Raw genomic sequence first — 10,376 nt, forward strand, 5'->3', positions numbered from 1 at the left:
AAAAAATGGATAATGCAAACTGTGAAGAAACTGTTCCAAAGAGAAGACAAAATGTGATGGGGAAAGGAGAAATAAAATAGATGTGCATACATAAAAAAAACAAAAACAAAAAAGATCCTAAAGTTTCAAATGTATATAAACAAAATAAACTGTCCTCATTTGATAGTCAAGAATTGGGTTTGTGTGCTGCCTTCAACAGTGTCTGTGCCTATTCAACTTGGGCAGCTCTATTTCCCATGATGCAGTGGAGATTTCATCTCTGACTGAGAAGGAGGAGAATGATTTGAATACAGTAAAAATAAAAGCCTCTCCTAAGTGGACAGAGTGCAGGAAATCAATCCTTGGTTTTAGCTGAACCAACTGTTGTTTCCAGTGATGAAGAAGGATCCAATGAATCTGAAAGTTCGGGAATTCTTAAATTTCAGCCTAAGCACAGCTATGAGATTACTAATGAAAATGAAAGCACTTCTGAATCACCAGTGTCAGAACTGCCCCTGCTAACATGTCAAATGGACAGGCATCATCTGAATTATGTCCCTATAATCCTATTACAGAAAACATTTCCTGCATTGTACTTAATAGTGAGATGGATCTAAATAGATTTTATATTTACTTCTGTATATATTGGTAAAATAAAAGGATCTTCTAAAGGTTCTGTTATATTCACAGAAATGTATATTAAAATCCCATTTCAAGTGTCCTTGAATGAGGTTTCATTGCTAGTGGATATCACATATTTAAAGAGGTTTGGGTTATGAAAAAGCAAGGATGATGACCATAGTAAAAGGAGTCAGGCTATTCTTATTCTCTAGGTGTCTTCAAGTTACATTCAAGAAATTCAGACACAATTAAAAAATGCTATTTTAAGCCAGCAATAAAATCCAGTTAATTCATTTTTCTTGAGCTAAACAACCTTATTTCACAAAGGGGTGAACTGAGATTGAAAGATATTGTGTTGGAAATAAGTACAGTTAATGGAGAACCAGAGCTTTCTTATCCACTGTTTTGGACTGTGTCATTTCCTTTGTTTCAGAACGTTTGTTGAAAAGAAAGTTCTTTAATTCATTATTACAGTGCTTTTCTTTGTTCTTTCTTTGCTGCTACTGCAGAAATGAAGATGAAATCATCATCTCAGGCTAGCATATGTTTAACATAATTGACAGGGAAAGAAGAGTACTTCTTTGACTTGTGATAGGCTGATTTCAGAGTGTGGTATTATTTGTTGAAACTGTACTTCCGATTTGATTTGAAACTGTCTCATTGCTATCTGTTTATCAATAAAACTTTGAAAAGAAAAGAAAAATAAAAAAGAGAAAAAACATATATATGGGAACCAACTTGAAAGAAGCCTCATGCCAGAGATGGAAATTGTGTTCAATAAAATCAATAATGGTATTATGGGATTCAAGGATAGTCATACTTTTGTTACAAATTACATTGTAGGGGCCAGGCAAATAGCTCAGCAGATTAAAGAGCCTGCAAGCAGATGTAGAGACCAGGAGTTCAATTCCCAGGACTGCCAAACCAGCCCCGCCCCTGGGGCACACTGAAATGGCAATTGAGCCTGGGCACAGTGGAGCGTGCCTGTAATCCCAGATCTTAGGAGTCTGTATGCAAGTAGATCACTACAAGTCCAATCTAGTAGTGAGACACTGAATTGCTAAAAAAAGTACATTGTAATATTATTATAAAAATAAAATTACATTGTAATTTTATTATAAATTATATTGTATGTAAAATATAACTATCCTTGCATCTGTACTGATAGAAATAGATAACATAGTTAATGAATTATAGTGGCACATAGGGGAAATTTTTTTTCTTATAAGGAATCTAGTTCTTAAAAAAGCAATTAGTAATCAAAAACTGGGATCTCATTGTTTTGAAAAGTTTCTGTACATCAAAAGAAATCAAGATGCTAAAACTCCACAAACTGGGAAAAAATTGTAGCAAACTGATGCTCTGACAAAGCAAACTGTAGCAAACTGATGCCTTCAACATAGAATAGATAAAGAATTAAAAACATATACATAATTTTAAAAGACCTCCAAAATTTGAAGACCCAGTCCAAAATGGGCATGTGAGATGAATATTCACTTATCAGATGAAGGAATACAAATGACAAATAAATTCATAAAAAAACTGTTCAACATTATTGGTCATTCAAGAAATGCAAATTAAAACAGCAGTGAGATTCCATCTCCTCTCAGAAATAATGTCTATCATGAAGACGTCAACCAGTAACAAAAGTTGGTAGAACTGTGTGGAAAAAGAAAACCTCCTTCACTGTTGTGGGAGTACAAACTGATACAACCACTATGAAAATCGATATGGAGATTCCTCAGAATGCTAGGACTGGAGATCCCATTGAACCTAGCCATTCCTGTCCTCCTGGGTATTTTTTCCAGACCTGAAAATGTCACACATATCATGACAATTTATATGCACCCATGTTTATAGTAGCACAATTTGCAATACTTAAATCTTGGAAGCAGCCCAAATGCCCATCAGCTGAGGAATGGATAAAGAAGATGTGTTACTTTTACACAATGGGATATTATTCAGCTATAAAAAGGTTAAATTTGAAGCTTTTATTGATAAATGGATACAACTAGAGACCATACTCTTAAGTGAAATAAATCAGACATGCATATGTAAACACACACACAAAAAATCAGATCTAGGGACAGGATTGCAATTAGTGACCAGGAAAAGAAAGATACTTTTTAAAAACAACAACAAAAAGAAAAAAATAATAGAACAGCTAAAAGATGAAGCAAAACGAATAACATGAGATTGATTGTGATTAATGAAAATGCTGCAGACAGTGCAAATGCCATAAAATAATTTCAAAGAAATAATGACAGAAAAAATCCTAAGTGTGGGTAAAGGTTTCGACATGCAAATAAATAAAGCAAATATCAATGATCAAAAAAATATACCTCAAGGACTACAATAATAAAAATTCCAGAAATTCAACACATGAACAAATATTAAAGGCAGTTAGAGAAGAAAAAAAATGAACCTATAAAGACAGTCTATCAGAATGATAGCAGATTTCTCAACAAAGACTCTCAAATCAAGGAGAGATTGGGGTAAGATATTTCAAGCCATAGAAGAAAATAATGTTGCATCCAGATTGCTATATCCTGAAAAATCATCCTTCAAAATTAAAGAAGAAATGTTACTTCCATCACAAAGCACAATTGAGGACATTTATTAGCACAGGACCAAATCCGTAGTATGTGTTAAAGGATATATTAGAAAGAGATAATGAGGACTGCAAACACAAGAACATCAAAAGAAAGAAACAACAAATCATGTAAAGCAATCTTTATTCTAGTAAGATAAATACACAGAAGAAATGAACAGATCTCTATACACAACTGAATTGCTAAAAATAAATCAAGAAGGTGCAAAAATTATAAATAACCTGATATCAATCAGTGACATTGAAAATGCAATTTAAAAACACATCACGTCATAGTGATATATGTGTGCCCATGTTTATGCAGCACAATTTTTAATAGTCAAATCTTGGAAACAACCAAAATGCCCATCACCTGAGCAATGGATTAAAAAATATGTGGCATTTTTACACAATGTAATATTACTCAGCTATAAAGATAAACAAACTTTAAGCCTTTGTAGGTAAGTTAATGCAACTTGAAGCTATAGTCATAAGTGAAATAAACCAGACCAACATGGGCAAATGTCATATTATCTCTTTAGTGTAAGAACTCAAAAAAATTAATAAAAATTCAAAGGTACAACACACCCAGTTAAATGGAGAGAAACAGAACTTAAATATTTAACAACAAAGATATGCTTATATCTGTGAACTAAGTAGCTATACTGAGGAAAGCAACGTGTAATACCAAAACCATGTTTGGAATACCTGTCATCTTGGTCTTTTAAATGTGTATCTTTATAATGTCATGTCAATTATTACTATATTCTCTTTAAAGTAATTATTTAAAAAGGGAAATAAAAGAAAATGAGAGACAAGAATAAAAAAATTAAGATTTCTTGGAAGCATGTGATAATATTCAGTCATATGTCCCATCTTGTGTAACTATATCTGTTAATCTGAGCAACAGATCTGATGATGAAAATAGATAATATATCAATCACCATTGGTCAGCTATTCTTCATTTGAAAATCTGTAATGTGTACATTGTTGTATGTTACCCTCTTTCTGTCTTTGCTTTTGTTTTTCTTGCTCTTGTTCTTACTCTTCAAAATAAAAGAAATTTATCAAAACAACATCCATAAAAAACTCAGGCCCTGATACAGTCAGTTAAATTTTTAAGAGAAAGAACTAATGACATACATTCTGAAACACTTTAAGAATCTGAATAAAGAAGTAACAGTTTCAAAATAATTCCTGAAAGCAAGTACTATCTTGATTCCAAAACTTGAAACTAATTCAAAGAAAAAGAAAGCTACAAGCCAGTATACCTCATGGTCATGGGTGTTAAAATCCTCAACAGGGTATTGTAGGTGCGATTCATTCCAGTGATGCAGTGATTGTTCAACATACACAAATCAATAAATGTATACCATAAACATACATCAAATACACCAAAACAGAAGCAGAAACAAATAACATATGGTCATCTCAGTAGATGCAGAAAAAGTATTTTACATAGTCTGACACCCATTCATGAGACAAATTCTACAGAGAAACTGAACAGATGGACTTTACCTCAATCTAATAAAGCCATCTATGGAAAACTAACAGTTGACATAATAATAAATAGTGAGAGATTGAAAACTTTCACTCTAAAATTAGAACAAGAAAAGTATATCCACTATCACCACTTCTAATCAATATGGTCCTATGTTCACCTGTTTTTTTATACTGTCTTTAAAATAATTTTTTTAAAAATAAACAGAACAAAGGAACAATTAAGTTTAAATGAAAGGCAGAGCTAATGTTTATCTGCTTAATCAATCTTACATGCCTAGCACTGCTAATCTGAGCAACAAATCTGATGTTATAAATATGTAATATAATACCCACTGTTAATTTTCTATTGTTGTTTTGAAATTCTGTACTATTTTTGTTATTCTCTACTGCTTTGTTTTTTCTTTGTTATTGTTTTTGTTTTTTTTAAATAAAAAGTATAGTTCTGTACATATTATCCAGAAAAATTAGAAAAGAGCAAGAAATTAAAGTAACAAGGATAGGAAAGGAAGCATTTAAAGTAGCATTATTTGGAGATGACATAATAGTTTACATAGAAGACCCCAAAAACTTCACCAAGACACTTGTACATTTAATAAGCAAATTCAGTAGTGTAACAGGGTATGTCAATACTGAGAAATCAATAACATTTCAGTAAACTAGGAACAAACTCATGGAGGGAAATTAGGGAAACCACACCCTTTGCAATAGCATCTAAAAGTAAAAATGCTTAGGAATCAATCAAAAGAAAATAAAAAGACCTATATATTGAAAACTGTAGTTCTCTGAAGGAGATCAAAGAAAAAGAGGAGAGAAGAAAATGAAAAGAAATCCCCCACTCAAGTTATCAAGAACCAACATTGTGAAATGGCCATATTCCTAAAACTTACATAGATTTAATGCAATCCCAACCAAAGTATTACCATACTCACAGATCTAGAGAAAACATTCCTGAAATTCATTTGGAACCACAAGACAAAAAGAATACCAAATGTAGTCCTGGACAATATGGGCAAGAGAGGAGACAACACAACCCTTGACCGGAAACTATACTACAAAGGTACTGTGATGAAATCAGCATAGTTTTCAAAAGAAAAATCAGACTGATGTTCAGTGGAACAGAATACAAGATGCGTACACAGCTGCAAACACACTCAGATACCATATTTTTGAAAAGGGGCCAGACAATTTCACTGGAAAAAAGATAGTTTCTTAATAGGCAGTCCTATAAATTGATTTTCCACATATGGAAGACTAAATTTATTTCCATGTCTATCACCATGCATTAAACTAACGTGAAAATGGATCAAACATATAAATAGTAAAATGGAAACATTAAATGTACTGGAAGAGAAAATAAATGGGTAGAAATATTGAAAATATAGAAGTAGGCAGAGAGTTCATGAACAAAACACAGACCTCATGGGGAATACTACAACGAATCAAGAAATGGGATCTTACCCTACTAAAATGCTTTTGCATAAGAAATGAAATTACTGGAGTGTGTGGAAAAGCTTCCAGCTACCCTGAGCCAGTGGGATCTGATGGTCCCAGCCCAGGCACAACGTTGGTGAGACGCACTTCCACCCCCTTGGGACTCCCCGCAACACTCCGCAGCATCCCCCCACCATGCCCGACCACTGAGAATTTCTGATGCGTCCGGGGGGGGCCCCAGATCCAGTAGTAGCCCAAGCCCAGTGAGTTTGTGGGAGAGCTGCCTTGCCCCCTACTCCACCTTATCCATTCCAGACTCAGATCAGTCCTAAAATACAGGCCTGAGGTAAAAACCCGCAGCTGCAATCCTTGCAGAAACATTAGGAGACAGAAGCACCCAGCTAGTCCAGGACCAGAACATCTTGCCAGAGGGGCACAACAGGTTCACTCCCAAGTGTAGCAGCAAGATGGAGCTGAGCTCCGCAGCCAGATGAAAGCCAGGCAGAGATGTATAGATCCAAACATTGTAGATGTACACCTCAATTTCAGTGGGTGCTAAGGTAATAACTGCACCAAATCTCTACAACAAAGGTCAGAAGACAATGCTACATAAAATGTCAATGAGAAGGAACAAAATGCAATCTCCAAACCCAAGCCCACCCATAAGTACAGAGGACACTAACACAGAAAAAAGTGTTAATCACACAGCTGAAATCAATGAATCAAAACTTCTGAAATAAAAAAAGAGCTGCAGAAAGCCATAGAGGAACTCAGATTTGAAATGAAAAAAGAAATCCCTGAATTAATAACATATGCTGTAAAGAATCAAATGCAGAAACATATGGAGGAAACCCAATGTCCACTCAGGACAAGTGCAGAGGACATTGGCTCAGCTCAAATGTATGAATTTATAGCATTGATAGTAAATAAGCAACAGCAGAAAGTCATAGAGGAACTCAGAGCAGAATTATTTTCTACTAGACCAGCTCAAATGTACGAATTAATAGCTTTGATAGTATATAGCAACAGCAGAAAGTTATAGAGGAACTCAGAGCAGAATTTTCTGAAATAAGAAAAGAATCTTTGGAACTCATAGCATCTGAAGTAAAGATTCAACTACAGAAACATAGGAAGGAAACACAATCTAAAGAAAACACTGCAGTAAAAGAATTAATAACTGCTTCTAAAGAAGACATTTATAAAAAAAAAGACTCGATTAGAAAAATGAAAGATTCCTTGAATGAGCAATAGAGGAAAGAAATAGATGGCATGAAGCAGAGTCAAGAGATATAGAGAAATTTAAAATCTCAATCACAAGCTTGCAAAATCATTTAAGTGAAAGTGAAGACAGAGTTTCAGATCTTAAAGATGCTGTTGCAGCTTGTGAAAAGGTAAGAAAGGATCTCCTAAAATCAACTAGGATGCAGGAAAAAATAATCAATCACCTGGAGGATAATGCAAAGATGAACAGTGTGAGACTAATAGTCATCAATGAGAAAGAAGGAGTCAATAAAAATGACATTAAAAAATATGGGAGAAATAATACCAGAAAACTTCCAAATCTGAGGAAACATTCTGACATTCTGGTAACCTAAGCATAGAGAATGCCAAGCAACCATAACCCAATTAAAAACACACCAAGACATATAAGAGTCAGGATCACAGAAATTCATCACAAGAATAATATACTGAAAGCTACTAGAGCAGATAAGCTAAATACAGTCAAAGGAAAACCCATGAGAATTATGGCTGACATCTATTCCAAACTATGAAGGCAAGAAAAGAATGGGGCAGAGTACTTCAAGTCCTCTATGAAATCAAATTCTATCCCAGACTACTATCCCATGAGAAACTATCTTTGAAGTTTGATAGAAAATTGAAATTCTTTCATGATATAGAACAAATAAAGCACTTTATGATGACAAAGCCAACACTACACATGCTACTGAAATATGTTCCAGAGAGGGACCAAAATGATCAGAAATCACGAATGAGATCAGAAACACTCAACTAAATAGGGCAAGTGATTAAACACAGGAGGAAAAGGAGTGAAGGACAACAGGTAATTAACATGTTAATGATAAGGCATTATATCTCAATTATAACCATGAATGTAAATGGACTCAATTCACCAATTAAGAGAAATAGACTGGCACAGTGAATTAGAAAAAAAAAAAAACACAACAATATGCTGTATACAAGAAACACATTTAACTAATAAAAACATTCATAGGCCGAAAGTCAGAGGAGGGAACACAATATAACATGCACCAGCATTGCAGAAAAAAGCAGACGTAGCAATCCTATTCTCAGACAGTCTCAACTTCAAACCAACAATGATCAAGCGAAATAAAGAAGGCCAATACATACAGATTAGGGAAAAAATTAAAGAGGAAGAGGTATCACTTATAAATATGTATGCACCAAACATGGGAGCACACAACTGTATAAAGCAAATCTTAACAGACATGAAAAATCTAATATCCAACACCACAATCTTAACAGGAGAACTTAACACACCCTCATCCCAAAAAGGTAGGTCAACCAGACAAAAACTTAGCAAAGCAATAGCAGAAGTGAACCAGACCCTGAAAGAAATGGACTTGGTGGACATATACAGAGTGTTTCACCCAAACACAGCTGAATACACATTTTTCTCAGCTGCACATGGGTCATTTTCTAAAATCGACCACATCCTGCTACATAGGTCATGCTTAGGTATATGCAAGAAAACAGAAATCGTCCCATGCATATTATCTGACCACACTGCAATGGAAGTGGAAAAAAAATGACAAAAGAAACAAGAAAAGTTCCCTAAATACATGGAAATTAAACCACACCCTACTTAGCAACCAATGGGTCACAGATGAAATTAAACAAGAAATTCAAAAATATTTACAATTCAAAGAAAATTCTAGCAGAACTTATCATAATTTATGGGATAAGATAAAAGCAGTTCTCAAGGGGAGGTTCACAGCTGTGAACTCACACATTAAGAAAACAGAACGGGAACAAATAAATACCCTAATGCTGCAAATTCAACAAGTAGAAAGAGAAGAGCAAATGAAATCCAGAGTCCATAAACAAGAAAAAGTCATAAAGATTAGAGCAGAAATTAATTCAATTGAGATGAAGAAAACAATTCAAAGAATTAGAAAAGCAAAAAGCTGGTTTTTTAAACGTTAAATAAATTCAATAAGCCCTTAGCTAACCTCATCAAAAAGAGGAAAGAAAAAATTCAAATACCAGTAATAAGGAGTGCAAAGGGTGTAATTACCACAGGCACAGTGGAAATTCAGAAGATTATCAATAGCTATTTCGAGAATCTTTACTCTTACAGAATACAAGACACATATGAAATGGACAGATGCCTAGAAAGGTAAAAATACCACAACAGAATTGACAAGATATAACAATTCTCAGTTACCCAATAACAGCCAATGAAATATGAGATGTAATTAAATACCTACCAACAAAAAAAAGTCCAATTCCGGATGGATTCACAGCTGAATTCAACAAGAAATTTACCAAAGATGTAGTCCCTATACTCTTCAAACTCTTCAATGAAATTGAAAAGGAAGAAATCCTCCCAAAATCACTCCTGGGGGCAAGTATTATACTGATACCAAAACCAGGGAAAGATGCAACTAAGAAAGAGAACTACATGCCAATTTCCCTCAAGAACATAGAGGCAAAAAACCTCTATAAAATCCTAAAAAATACAATGTAGTAAATCATCAACAAGATCATACACCATGACCAGGTAGGATTCATCCCAGGGATGCAAGGATGGTTCAATATTAGAAATTCTATAAATATAATACACTATTTCAATAGAGTGAAAACTAAAATCTACATTATCATCTCCATTGATGTAGAAAAGGCTTTTGACAAATCCACCACTCATTCATGTTCAAAGTCCTACAGAAAACTGGAACAGATGGCCTCTACGTCAATCTGGTATAAGCCATTTATGAAAACCCAAATGATAACATAATTGTAAATGGGGAAAAACTGAAATCTTTTATTCTTAGATCTGGTACAAAACAAGGATGTCCTCTATCACCACTCCTATTCAATATAGTTCTGGAATCATTAGCTGCAGATATTATACAAGAAAGAGAAACAAATAAAATAAGAATAGGTAAAAAAAAGAAGTTAAATTATTATTATTCGCTGAGGACATGATACTTTACTTGGAAGACCCAATAAACTACACCAAGTAGCTATTAGAATTAATGCAGAAATTCAG

General features: G+C 34.0%; 1 pseudogene; it reads left to right on the top strand.

Annotated features, from left to right (window-relative positions):
* Window positions 1-1,156, top strand: part of LOC105743639 — a 16,065-nt pseudogene extending 14,909 nt beyond the window's left edge.
* Window positions 1,157-10,376: the final 9,220 nt, after the last annotated feature.

The sequence above is a fragment of the Octodon degus genome, unplaced genomic scaffold (genome assembly GCF_000260255.1).
Source record: "Octodon degus isolate 3935 unplaced genomic scaffold, OctDeg1.0 scaffold00145, whole genome shotgun sequence".
In the NCBI taxonomy this organism is placed as follows: Eukaryota; Metazoa; Chordata; class Mammalia; order Rodentia; family Octodontidae; genus Octodon; species Octodon degus.